This window comes from Notamacropus eugenii, chromosome 2 (genome assembly GCF_028372415.1).
Source record: "Notamacropus eugenii isolate mMacEug1 chromosome 2, mMacEug1.pri_v2, whole genome shotgun sequence".
NCBI lineage: Eukaryota > Metazoa > Chordata > Mammalia > Diprotodontia > Macropodidae > Notamacropus > Notamacropus eugenii.
Genome location: NC_092873.1, coordinates 9,788,968 through 9,803,118, shown reverse-complemented (window position 1 = coordinate 9,803,118; position 14,151 = coordinate 9,788,968). Strand labels below are relative to the sequence as shown.

The 14,151-nt window shown below is 36.4% G+C and overlaps 1 long non-coding RNA gene across 1 annotated transcript; it reads right to left on the bottom strand.

Annotated features, from left to right (window-relative positions):
- Positions 1-249: 249 nt before the first annotated feature.
- LOC140523402 (uncharacterized) lies at positions 250-12,115 on the bottom strand. Its single transcript, XR_011973388.1, has 3 exons — positions 11,871-12,115; positions 6,826-6,909; positions 250-760 (listed from the first exon to the last, which is right to left on the bottom strand). It is a non-coding gene; the product is annotated as an uncharacterized lncRNA (long non-coding RNA).
- Positions 12,116-14,151: the final 2,036 nt, after the last annotated feature.

The following is a 14,151-nucleotide window of genomic DNA, read 5'->3' as shown; positions in this document are numbered from 1 at the left end:
TCCAGGGAAATCATTCCTGAAAGAAAGTCAATGAGCCAGAATATGTTCCAAATTATCATGACCATATTTGGTTGAAGTAAGCTCCCGGGTTCCCAGTTTATGTCATTTGCCATGGCTTCTACCTCCCACAATCCATCAGTCCCTCTTGATAGCATAGTAACATTGCACAGTCTAATATGGGCAAAAAATGCAACAAATAACTTTATTAATTAATAATATAGAATCTATACATTACAAAACTGCATGACAAAGTGTTATATGAGGTCTGAAGAAGAAAATCGTAGGAAATAAAGTGAGTTATTTTTGATTCTACAAATATCAATTAATCATCTATTATGCAGAAAGGGTTATACTAGTTGCTGGGAGAAAATTACATAATTTCTACCATCAAGTAACTAGCAATTTATTAGGTAAAGCTGAGCTTCCATCCAAGTAACTATAATAGCATACATAAAATAATAAATATACAAAAAGGAACAAATAAATAATCCCATAGCAAATATACAAAAAAGGTAAGAAATAAAATATTAAGTAAATTATAATCAGAGATTATGTTCCCCTGAAAGGGTCATGGAAGGTTTCCTGTGGAAACCTCTGACATTTGACATGGATTTTGAAGTTTGAGTAACTTTTCAAAAGGGAGTTTTGGGGAAAGGAGGAAATTAATTTTCTTTTTCATCCTGTGGTAGTTCTCCTCTTGGATAATTGGCCCACTATTGATTGAAGGAATCAACATAACAAGACCCCCAAGCACAGATTTCTAGGAAGGAAAATAAATAGTTAAAATGGCTAGTGAGTGTGTGTGTGTGTTCCCACACATGCGTGAAAGACAGAGTGAGTGAGAGAGGGGGGGAGAGAGAGAGACAGAGAGAGAGAGAGAGAGAGAGAGAGAGAGAGAGAGAGAGAGAGAGAGCAAAATTTTGTTCACATTCAAGATGAAAATTACGAAATGACTGGTTATTTAATTTCACCTTCGTTGATATACCAGTTTGCATCTACCCAAGTTTCTTTATAATTTACTCAAGGATGGACATTTTCTTCTTTGGTAACAAGATCTGCTTAATCATTCTACTCAGTGCAACCTTAATCCTCTGATTCCTCAGGCTATAAATAATAGGGTTAATAAATGGAGGAATTATTGTGTAGGACATTGCAACAAGAAGGTTTTGAACTCTTAAATCTGATGGGGGCTTCAGGACTGCAAAAATTGCAGAAAGGAGAAATAAGAGGAAGATAATCAACTGGGGAGCACAGGTAGATAAAGCTTTATACTGACCTTCAACAGAGGGTATCTTCAACACACTATAGAAAATATGAGCATAGGACACAACTAGAAAGACCAAACAGAATAAAGAAAAACCTGACCCTGCCACAAGCAGAACAAACTCAGTATTTAGGACATCAGATGATGCAACCTTTAAGACATCAGGAATATCACAGAAATACTGGTGGATTTCGTTGGATCCTGAGATGGGTAATCGGAACATGTTCCCTGTGTGTATAGTAGCATAGGTGAGTCCACTGAACCATGAGCCTGCTGTTGCCCAGAGACATCTGGCTGGTGTCATGGTCATCCCATAATGCAGAGGATGACAAATGGCAACAAATCGGTCATAAGACATAGCTATGAGTAAAGCAATTTCTGTTGATCCAAAGAAGATAAAGAGAGAAACATGGGCCATGCAGCCCAAGAGGGAGATGGATCGTGTTCCAGTCAGGGAATACACAACAAACTTAGGAAGAGTCGCTGAGATGAAGCCAACATCCAACAAGGATAAATTACTCAGAAAAAAATACATGGGAGAGTGAAGGTGTGGGTCAGTGGCAATGGCAATAATGGTGAGAAGATTCCCCATCAGAGTTGTCAGGTAAATCATCAGGAACAGCAAAGCATGTAAGACTTGCATCTCCCATACATTGGAATATTCCATGAGGAAGAATTCAGTGACGACAGTGAAGTTGACCATAGCCCCTGAGGTGCTATGATTTGTCTAGAACCAAAGGACAATATGACCAGAGGACAGAGAGTGAGAAAAGAATGCAGAAAACTGAAACTGAAATACCCATTCACATAAAGCAGTCATGAGAAAAGTCCACTCCATTGGGTCTAGATATTACAAAAGCTCAGCCAGTGTCTGTAGAATTGGGACTACAAATTAAAAGAATGAGTGTGTCACGTTCTGGTCTAGAGGAGTGTCATGGAATAGCTACCATTATAGATCACACATGCCATAGTGGGGATAGTGACAAATGGGAACATATTTATCAAGCACAGAGTTGAGAGCAGTGACAATGTGGAGAAGAATGTGGAAAAAGTGCTGAGCATCCAAAGAAGTTTCCTTTCCTGGAGGGCAGGTAGGTGGCACAGTATATAGAATGCCAGACTTGAAGTCAGGAAGACCTGAGTTCAAATTCAGCTTCAAACACTTACTAATGGTGCAACTCTGGTCAAGTCACTTAGTCTTGTTTGCCTCAGTTTCCACATTTGTAAAATGAGCTGGAGAAGGAAATAGCAAACCACTCCAGTATCTTTGCAAGATTACCTCAAATGTAGTTATGAACAGTCAGAAACAACTGAACAACAACAAGGGAATTTACAATGATTTGGAAGCAATGAGAGAGATTAAGAAATTATACTAAGGCAAGTCCGGGGTTGTCTATGATAATTCATTCTAGGAGTCCATTGTCCAGGAGCTTTTTCTTTCCTCTCTAACGCAGGACAATTTTTATAATTTAGGAAGAAACATATCATCTTTAGTCACATGGAAAAGTGTTCTTTTAGGAATAAATAACTCACAATAAATGCAGAACTTTAAACCTAGAAGACATTTTGAGGATGTCCTCATCTAAGACCTTCAATTTCCAAAGAAGCAAAATTTAGTCCAGATTAGTGATGTGCCTCACACAAAGATCCACAATTTCATAGTGGTAGAGCTAGAAATATAAGCCATGATTAGCTACTGGAGACTATTTTCCATATTTTTCACACTCTCTCCAATTCCTAAGACTTTTCTTACACATAAGAGGTAATTAAAATTATTTGTTGAATTGAATGTAAAGTCCTGTTAACAGTAAAGTTTATTAAGCATCAGCAGTACTACCCATCAAGAAGCAAGTTAAGCAAGAAATTTGGCAATAAATGTTTTGTCAGACAAGTTTGTTAAGAAAGAATTGTTCAAAGAAGCAGTTTTATAAATGGAGAGAAAATTAGAGATATTTTAGATCAATTTAGATATCTGAAAGCCAGTATGGAATAGCAATAGAGAAATGAACTGTGGACAGGAAAGAGACTGAAGTACTCTGTTGTATTGGGTAAGTCTTTGGACTTTCCTGCAGTTCTATTTCCTCAGTCATCATACTGTTAATGCAGACCTCACAGGATGGTCCTGAGTAAAGTTTTTTGGAAAATTCTATAAACAAGAGTAGGCCATTATTTAGCATATGCTAGACAAAATAAATGCTTATTGATTTACAGGTAAATAAAGGGACGACCAGACACAAGGAGAGTCCATCTTAGTGACCGTCTCAGTAGCAGCTCTCAGGTTCTTTGATATATCTTTTCACTACAGTACCCTACCAATCCAAAGAGTTAAATCAATCAACAAATACTAACTGATGATAAGTTTACATAGTCAATGGGGATTCAAGGACAACAGTAAAATAATAGCTATCTTCAGGGGGATCAGATTCTAATTGGGAGAGAGAGTAACATATATGCAAACAATATATAGATAGATATCTATACCATAAGAACTCATTGTTTGACAAAAATTGCTAGGAAAACTGGATAACAGTGTGGTGGAAATTAGTCATAGACCCATACCTGACACCGTACACAAGAATAAAGTCCAAATGGGTACATGATTTAGGTATAAAGATTGATACCATGAATAAACTGGAGAAGCAAGGAATAGTGTATTTATCAGATCTATGGAGAAAGGAGGAATTCTTTACTAAAGGAGAGATAGAAAGCATTATGAAATGCAAAATGGATAACTTTGATTACATTAAACTGAGAAGTTTTTGCACAACCAAACCCAATGCAACCAAAATCCGGAGGGATGTAGTAAATTGGGAAAGAATTTTTACAGCTAAGCTCGGGGATAAAGGCTTCATTTCTAGAATATATAGAAAACTGACTCATATGTATAATCATACAAGTCATTCCCCAATTGATAAATGGTCAAAGGATATGAACAGGCAATTTTCAGAGGAAGAAATTAAAGCTATCTATAATCATATGAAAAAATGCTCTAAATCACTATTGATTAGAGAGATGCAAATCAAAACAACTCTGAGGTACCACATCACACCTATAAGATTGGCAAACATGACAGAACAAGAAAATGATAAATGCTGGAGAGGATGTGGGAGAGTTGGAACACTAATTCATTGTTGGTGGAGCTGCGAGCGCATCCAACCATTCTGGAGAGCAATTTGGAACTATGCCCAAAGGGCTACAAAAATGTGCTTACCCTTTGACCCAGCAATATCGCTACTAGGACTATATCCCCAAGAGATCATAAAAATGGAAAAGGGTCCCACATGTACAAAAATATTTATAGCAGCACTCTATGTAGTTGCCAAAAACTGGAAGTCAAGGGGATGTCCATCAATTGGGGAATGGCTGAATAAATTATGGTATATGAATATAATGGAGTACTATTGTGCCATAAGAAATGATGAACAAGAAGACTTCAGAGAGGCCTGGAAGGACTTATATGACCTGATGCTGAGTGAAAGGAGCAGAACCAGGAGAACTTTGTGCACAGCAACGAACACAATGTGTGAGAGTTTTTTCTGGTAGACTTGGAATTTTGTAATAACGCAAAAACTTCTTATAAAAAAAAAAATCCCAAAGGTGGTTCTCAAGGCAAAATGCCTTCCACACTCAGAGAAAGAAATATGGAAGTCATTCACAAAATGTAGCAGATCATGTTTGTGTATGTGTATGTGTTTGTGTATCATGTTTTGATTTGTTATATGATTTCTTTCATTTATTTTAGTCTGACTACATAGCATGACTATAGTGAAAATATACTCAATAGGAAAGTATATGTAGAACCTATACAGAATTGTATGCAGTCGTGGGGAGGGAGGGGGGTAGTGGGGGGTAGGTGTTGGGGGGATAAAATCTCAATTGTATGGCAGTGAATGTTAAACATTAAAAAATAATAAAAAAAATAAATTCTTGGAACACAGAAAAAAAAAAGATAGATATCTATACCTACGCATGTTTATATTTATATGTATACGTCCACACATATAAAAGTGAGTATACATATACCAATATGTATCTTGATTATTTGAAAAATACTATAAATAGATTTAAATTGGTTTGTAATGATAATTATAGCAAATGTGTTAGGAGTTTTCCCTCAAACTTTGCCTTCTGGAAAATGACTGCCACTAGTTTTTAAATTAAATATTAAGTTTCAAGTTCTTTCTAACCTCCATTAACTTGTTCACTGAGCTTACTTTTGGGGAAGAAAAATTCTAGTTTTTCCACAATGTGCCTAGGACAAGAAAGATTTAGCAGTTAAATTTATTTCCCTACATCAGTTAATATTTATAGTCATTGAATTGATTCATTCAATTAGAATTTTTCAATCACTATATGTAAAACACTCTGTTAATGCTAGGGCTATAATGATGAAAACAGTATCCTGGTACACCAAGTAAATCTTTCATCCCTCCAACTCTTACCCTGAGACACCTTGATAAGACTCATGTCTCTTATCCTACTTCTCCCATCAACCTGAATTTAAGGGAATGGAATTAATTTTTCAATCACCTCAAATGCATCTAAATTTAGTATAATTGACAATTTCAAACCCATTCTCTCTCTCTCTCTCTCTCTCTCTCTCTCTCTCTCTCTCTCTCTCTCTCTCTCTCTCTCTCTCTCTCTCTCTCTTTCTATTTCTCTGCATAGATATAGATATAGATATATCACTTATAAATATTATATATCATGTGTATAAACATTATATATCACATGTACAAAATGTTATATATTCCTAAACACACACCTGTACACATTCATATTTACCAACATGTATGCACAAACCTACTTGCACAATAATGTTATAAAAACTGACTTTTACGTAGTACTTTGAAATTCAGAAACCCTTAGCATATATTGACTCACTTATGTCTACATAATGAAGTTGGTACATCAGGTATTATTATTCCCATTTTATAGATGGGGAAACTGAGGTTTAGAAAAGCTATAGGTTTTCTCCATAGTCATAAAGACAACAGAATAAATGAACCCAGATCTTCCTGACTGAGTCCATACTGCTATCTCATACACTAGCCTGGAACTTTTGTCAAAATAGCCTAGAGCAGATGTACTATAGTTAGAGAGGGACTAGATATATGACTCCATTGGTGTGAGAAATTCCCTGTATCAGTGAAAGTTAGTGCTTTGCAATTAAGATTCTTAAAAAATTGTCTAGAACAAGATGAAGTTAAGTGACTTGACCAAGGTTATATAATCATTATGGATCACAACATTTCTAGAGGGTTTTAATCCCATGTATTTCTTTGAAAAGTTTTCAAAGATAACTTTGAAAAGTTATCTACGCATTTGATTGGTGAGGTTAATTTTCCTCTTTTTCTCTGAATTTAAAAATGTAAATTAATGCTACTTGTGTCAAATCCATGAGGCCAAACCTGAAGCCATTATAAACAATAGTGCATCTCATCTTTGGGTATGATCTACGTTAGTAGACATAGACCTTACAACTATTCAATGATCATGTGATATCCTATAGCAACAATAAAACTTTCATTCAATTAGAAAAAAGCAGTTATTTTACTCACCTATGCAATAGTCCATACAACAAGAGTTAGTAATTCATTCCAGGAACATTTCTTTCTGAACTCCATCAAAATCACTCAGAAGACCTAGGTAACAAGAAAGAAAGAGAGAGAGAGAGAATTAGAGGAAAGAAGGAAGGAAGGAAGGAAGGAAGGAAGGAAGGAAGGAAGGAAGGAAGGAAGGAAGGAAGGAAGGAAGGAAGGAAGGAAGGAAGGAAGGAAGGAAGGAAGAAAGGAAGAGATGGGAAGGAAAAATAAAGGGAGAAAGAAGAATATCACAACAATAATGTCATAAATTTCACTTAGAGAAATGGATAGATATGTGACAGCGATTATCATCAAAGGGACGATCTAGATTTATTGATTCATGTAGATTATGCCACGAAGTGACAAAAAGGGTGCAACATTTTACTTCGGTTTCAACATTTTTCTTCTGGCACGTACTTAGAAAAACATGATCATGAGATCAACATGAGACGCTTACTGTCCTCTATAAACTAACAGACAACAGTCCCCAGTCTACAAATCCAAATCCAAAAATACATGGAGAATCCAATACACAAGTTCTGTTGGAAATTGAGCATCACTTCTGACTCTTGATTGCCTACACCCTTAGATATGACACTGATCTTTACAAAATATATGAACAATAGGTTTTTTTAAAAAAAATAGATATCTCATCAAATGTTCTTAACCTCCAAACTATGTGGAATAAAATATTTTAAAATATAATGACCTAACAGAGATGGGAACAGAAAAAGGCTGCTCTCCATCATGCTGGCTGCTCCTGCCATTGTTTCACAGTTGTCCTCAGTGAGTCCAAGAAGATGAGCTTACATACAATATTCTTATTCATGCACAAAGCATTCTTTTCATCTCCTTCCACCACAGGTTGTAGAACATTAAATATGAAAGAATTGCAACGTCATGAGTTGTCCTTCGGTCATTTCTATGTGAGCCTAATTTTTAAAAAAAGATGTGGACAAGATAATAATGATAATGATGAGAAAACTATGATGATGATAAAAATATTAAGAGCCTGAGCAGAGCAAAGTCCTGGTCATGCCACACGGGGAGGAACAGGACAGGAACAGGCCTCCAGGGCAGAATTCCCAGCAGGGTGGGTCCCAGATACCTTAACTTACAAGCAACAAAGAAAGCTCCAAAGGTCAGTGTGGGAGAGCTTTCCCAGCTGAGCAAGAGGGGAAGGGGTTCCTCCAATAATATCCCCAGGCAAAAGCATCGGGCGGCAACAGTTGATTTCAGGCAGCTACAATGGCTGGGAAGCAACCTGGGTCCATTGTCCAGGCAGCTCAGCTTAAAGCCTATGGCAGTAGGGAGCAGCTGATCTAAACCCCAGCCCTGAGTGATGGCTCTGCCCTCACCCAAAGCCCAGGGGAACTGAGCAGCTGAGTCTAATCTCTTGACAAAGGATTCAGAAGTCAAGTAACTGGCTGGGAAAATGCCCAAAAAAGGGAAAAAAATAAGACCATAGAAGATTACTTTCTTCGTGAACAGGTGTCTTCTTCCATCCTTTCAGAGGAACAGCAAGGTTTACTGTCACAGGAAGTTAAGACCCCTGACTCCAGGGCCTCCAAAGTGAACTTAAACTAGATTCAGGCAATGGAAGAGTTAGAAAAGCGAGTTAGCAGCTTGCTAAGGGAGAACCAAAAAAATGCTCAGAAAAATAACAGCTTTAAAAAGAGGATAACTCAATTGGAAAAAGAAGTCCAAAAAGCCAATAAGGAGAAAGAGGCATTAAAAAGCAGAATTAGCCAAATGGAGGAGAGGGTTCAAATGCTCACTGAACAAAATAGTTCTTTGAAAGAGAGAACTGAGTTCAGGAAATGAATGACTATGAGATAAACCAAGCAGTTAAAAAATAAAACCAAAAGTCTGAAAAAATACAAGACAATGTGAAACACCTCATTGGAAAAATAACTGACCTGGAAAATAGATCCAGGAGAGACAATTTAAAAATTATGGGACTACCTGAAAGCCATGATCCAAAAAAGAGCCTAGACATTATCTTCCATGAAATTATCGAGGAAAACTGTCCTGATATTCTAGAACCAGAGGGAAAAATAAATATTGAAAGAATCCACCAAACACCTCCTGAAAGAGACCCCAAAAGAGAAACTCCTAGGAATATTGTGGCCAAATATCAGAGCTCCCAGGTCAAGGAGAAAATACTGCAAGCAGTTAGAAAGAAACAATTCGAGTATTGTGGAAATATAATCAGGATAACACAAGATCTGGCAGCTTCATCATTAAGGGATCAAAGGGCTTGGAATATGATATTCTGGAAATCAAAGGAACTGGGATTAAAACCAAGAATCACCTACCCAGCAAAACTGAGTATAATACTTCAAGGGAATAAATGGTCATTCAATGATATAGAAGACTTTCAAGCATTCATGAGGAAAATATCAGAACTGAAGAGAAAATTTGACTTTCAAACACAAGAATCAAGAGAAGCATGAAAAGGTAAACAGAAAAGAGAAATCATAAGAGACCTTCTAAAGTTGAACTGTTTATATTCCTACATGGAAAGAAAATATTTATAATTCTTGAGACATTTCTCAGTATTTGGGTAGGTGGAAGGATTGTACATACACACACCCACATATATAGACAAAGAGTATAGGTTGTGTTGAATCAGAAGAGCTGATATCCACAAAAAAAATAAAATAAAAATTAAGGGGTGAGGGAGCAAAATGCTGGGAGGAGAAAGACAGAAATGGGATGGAGCAGGCTAGAACTCATAGAAGAGATAAAGAAAAATCTTGCTCAATGGAGGAGAAAAGGGAGAAGGGGAGAGGGGAAAAGTGAAACTACTCTCTCCACATATGGCTTAAGGAGGGAATAACATGCTCACTAAATTTGATATGAAAATCTATCTTATATTACAGGAAAGTAGGGGAGGAGCCGACAAGTAGGGTGAGGGGAATGATAGAAGGGAGGGCAAATGGGAGAAGGGAGTAACTAGAAATCAATATTTTTGGAAGGGACAAGGTCAAATGAGGGAATAAAAAAATAAGGGGGGATAGAGTAGGATAGAGGGCAATATAGTTAGTATTACACAACATGATTATTATGGAAATCTTTTGCAAAAAGACACATATTTAATCTGTATTGAATTACTTGCCCTCTCAGCGGGGATGAGGAGGGGAGGGAGGAGGAGGAGGGAGGGAGGGAGGGAGAGAAGTTGGAATTCAGTTGGAAGTATCAGAAATGAATGCTGAGAATTATTATTGTATATAACTGGGAAATAAGAAACACAGGTAATGGGGTATAGAAATTTATCTTGCCCTACAAGAAAAGAGAGAAGATGGGGATAAGTGAAGGGTGGGATGTGATAGAAGGAATGACCCACTGAGGGAAGGGGTAATCAGAAATCAAGGTATTACGGGGTGGAGGAAGGGGAGAGAAGGAGAGAAAAATTGGACATGTTACAAAGTAATGCGAAAGCAATTAGTATTAAAAACAATTGACGGAATTAATTACTGAGACTAAATCAGAGACATCTTTAGTTTGGGGAAAAGAATTTTAGTCAAAGTTTCCTAGAGGCAGGTAACTTTGAATAAAATTTGGCATTGATGGAAAAGTTAAGATTTTAACGGCAAATTTTATGATTATTATGATTGTTATCTAATCAGGAAATAGAACATGTATAGAAAGGCATGTAAGTCACTTAAGACTTGCCTCCAAAAGATGTTCCTTAGTCAATGTGAAATTATAGTCATATCTGAAACCTCGTTATTGGAACTTACTATATTAAGATGCTATGGGATTATTAACTGACTGTTCTTCTGAGCCTAACTCCATGTATCGATAGCAAGAAAGGTGGTCTGAGCCTCCAATCCATGATGCCAGTAAGCCTGTGAGATGCTGGTATGAACGGAAAAAGGTGATCTCATGGGAAGGGTGGAAGAGCGGCTGTTCAGCCTGGGCTGAGGTAGGATTCTCCTGACTCAGTTTCCCCACTGACACTTGGCAGACTTTACAGCTTCACTGAATGCAAGTTAACAATCTATTCCTCCCTGGAACTGACATGAAGTTGGGGAGATATTGTTTCCCTGCAATGTCCCTGCTCACAGAGGCAATTTCCTATAGTCAAAAGGTTTGTAAGCTTAATACCAGGTCTATTAAATTATAGATTGTTGGTAGGGGAACATCTGAGATTAATTAATCTTTTAGGTTTTTGGACTTTAGACCAACAACAATAAGTTTAGGATCCTTTAATTCTTAGTAATAGTGTGGAAACAATTCGGTCAAAGGTTTATGAAGTTCGCATACATAGTTATTATTTGTGTCTCAATTGGTTACAGTTAAAAAAAAATTCTTTTGTGGTCTATATTGCAAATGTTTTAAAAGAAGTATCACCTGACGAAAAGTTTGAATTTTTATGTGATATGAACTGTGTTAAAAATGAAAAATAAAAAAAAATATGCTCTCTCTTCCACTCTCTGACAGTTTCTGTCTGTGACTCTCTCACTGTCTGTCTGTCTGTCTGTCTGTCTGTCTGTCTCTCTCTCTCTCTCTCTCTCTCTGTATGTATGTCTTTGTCTCTCCATGTCTCTTCCTTCATCCAATTAATTTTTCTATATTCTAAATATCTAGTGTTTATCTATTCATCCCTTCTCCTCTCGTCTTTTGATCATTGACATATCTACTGTCTATCATCATTCTCATTATAATCATCATTGACAATTTCATATTTTAACCAAGCTTTAAAAACTCATTTAGATGATAGGACTGTCATCTAGATGATGATAATTAACAAGACTCATATAGCTGGAAGAGACCTCAGAAGGCATCTCAACCTAAATGGAAACAAGGCTACCAGTTTCTACAGCATCCTAGATAAATACACTTCTAGTGACTGAAATCTCACTATTTATTGAGGCAATCCATTTTCCCATTCCTTCCTCTCTTCTTTCATTTCTTCATCTATCTATCTTATTCATCGTCAGAGTTATAATTTGGCCATACTTATTAATCAAGTAAAAGAGAATTTCTAAGTCAGTAATAAAAGGATAATATACCTGAATTATAAATTCTCAAGCTTCTCCTCTCCAGAGTGTGGTCTTGTTGTTGTTATTTTCACAGCACAACTCTTTGGTTTTAGACATAATTCAAAATTTATCTCTTCTAAGAATGCTCCTTCAGAGACTTGAAGGTTAGCAGTAGAAGTTAAAAAACACCTGTGACTACTGATTTCACTGATATATTTAGGGAGGTCTACGTGATTTTCAGGGCACAGAAATGTACCATCCAGTGTCTTCTTAGCTCCCAGTGAAGCCCGGGGTGAGTAGAATATTTATGGTTGCTATGGACTCTCTGACTCTTCTGAGACTGAGTTAGCCAATCGCGTATTTTTTCATAAATAATTGAAAATGGTTTTTCCCTTTAGACTTAAGACCATGACCCTCAAAAATATTGTCCACTGAACCTTACTGTTAAGATCTCCAAGGTGTTCCAAAATTCAATCCAGCCAAGTGTGTTGTTTTGTTAAAAGTACTTTTTTTTCTTCTATACAATTTTAACTCTCAGATGTGGGTTTTGTCTCCGTTATGATTCTAAATTCATTATAATTTCCCTAACAGGGAGTAAATATTTCCCCCTTCCTTTGGTGCTCTACTTGGGTCTCATTTATTTTTTTTTAATCATCAGAATTTTCTTTCCTCATTACCAGGATACTCATACGCTATGGGGTCAGTTCAACTAAAGCTTGTTCTCTTGGAAACAGTTGATCACGACTCATGATTGATGGCTCAACACCAAGGCTACCAGTTTCTGCTAACCTATGGATCAAGTGTGGTTCACTAGTTTTTCTGTGAAATACATAATAACTTGAGGGTCTCAGCATTAGATTGCTTAACTCCAACAAATATATATTTGACCTTATTCTACTTGGTCTTTTAAATTATTACCTTGTATTATAATTATGTTACAGGTGAGAATTCTTACCAATTTTCATCTTTACAAATGTTCACAAGACCTGCAGGAGGTTACTCCTGAGCCTTGTCTGTCTATTCATCGCACTTAACTATTCTTTTCTTTCTCCTTCATGAATAGCTAGGTCGCATATTAGTTCACCTTCATATAGGAAGATATTGACAGATTGTATTATATATCCCAAAATAAATGTCATAGCAATTAGGTAAAAAGTGAAGTTGACAGTTACTCCCTGCCCTGCCCTCTGCCATCCAGTTAAACCGACTTTCTCGAGGTTCTTCCTAAAGGACATTCTATCTTTTATCTCTGACCCTTCCCACTACCTTTGTTTCTCTCGTGCTTGAATGAACTTCATAATCATCTTGACTTTAGAAGGATTCATTTTTCTTTGCTGTAGTTTTTCAGTACTGACTGACTCTTTATTACCTCATTCTGGATTTGTTTCCTCCTATGCTTTGTTCAAATGACATGAACTCTTTCCTCGGTGGCTAGGGCTGTCTCCTTTAAAAATTCTTTTATTTTTATATATTTATTTATATAAATGTGATTTCTTCCTCCCCTCACATATAATTTGGGCTCCTTAAGTCCAGGGACTCTTATTAGTCTTTGGATCTCCAATACTTATCTAGTTTCTCTTTCTCATGGTCGGTATTTAATAAGTGATTTATTCATGTGACAAGTTCTTATTGACTGAAAGACTATTTTCTGTAAAATGATCGCAATGGTAACCACAACACACAGTCACATAAATGAAAAAAAACAATTATTTCATGGAATTTATTGAATTGTCTGTGTCTCTCTTACCTGTCCCTAAGCAAAATATAGGGACAGTAATAGAGGTGGCGTTTATATTGGCTGATCTGGAATTGCTCCAATGGTCTATAAAAATTCAGCACCATCAGAAATTACCATCTAAATTATTTAATAATTCATCTCCCTAAAAATCGAGACTTGCATAGATTTAGGTCTGAATTGGAACTCGGTTTTCAAGTCCACCCTTCCAATTTCGTGGGTAAGAAAGTGAAGCTAAGAGAAATTAAATAAGCCTCCCAAAGGCTTTCAGGTAGAAAGGAACACAGCTGAACCTTCATACTTTTGCTCATAGTTTTTGGTATGTCTGAAATGTCCTCTTCCCACTTCAAACTAATTAAATCTATTTATTTTATTAAAATTCAATTCAGCTGTCATCTCCTGTGTGATCTTCACTAATTTTCAATTTTTCCATAATTTTTTTAAGCTCCAGTTCCTTTAACAATAAATTAATGTGTATATGATAATAATAATAAACAGTCACTGTGCTAAGCACTTTATAATATAATGATGTGGACAATATCTCATTTGATCCTCACAAGGGACCTGAAAGGAAAG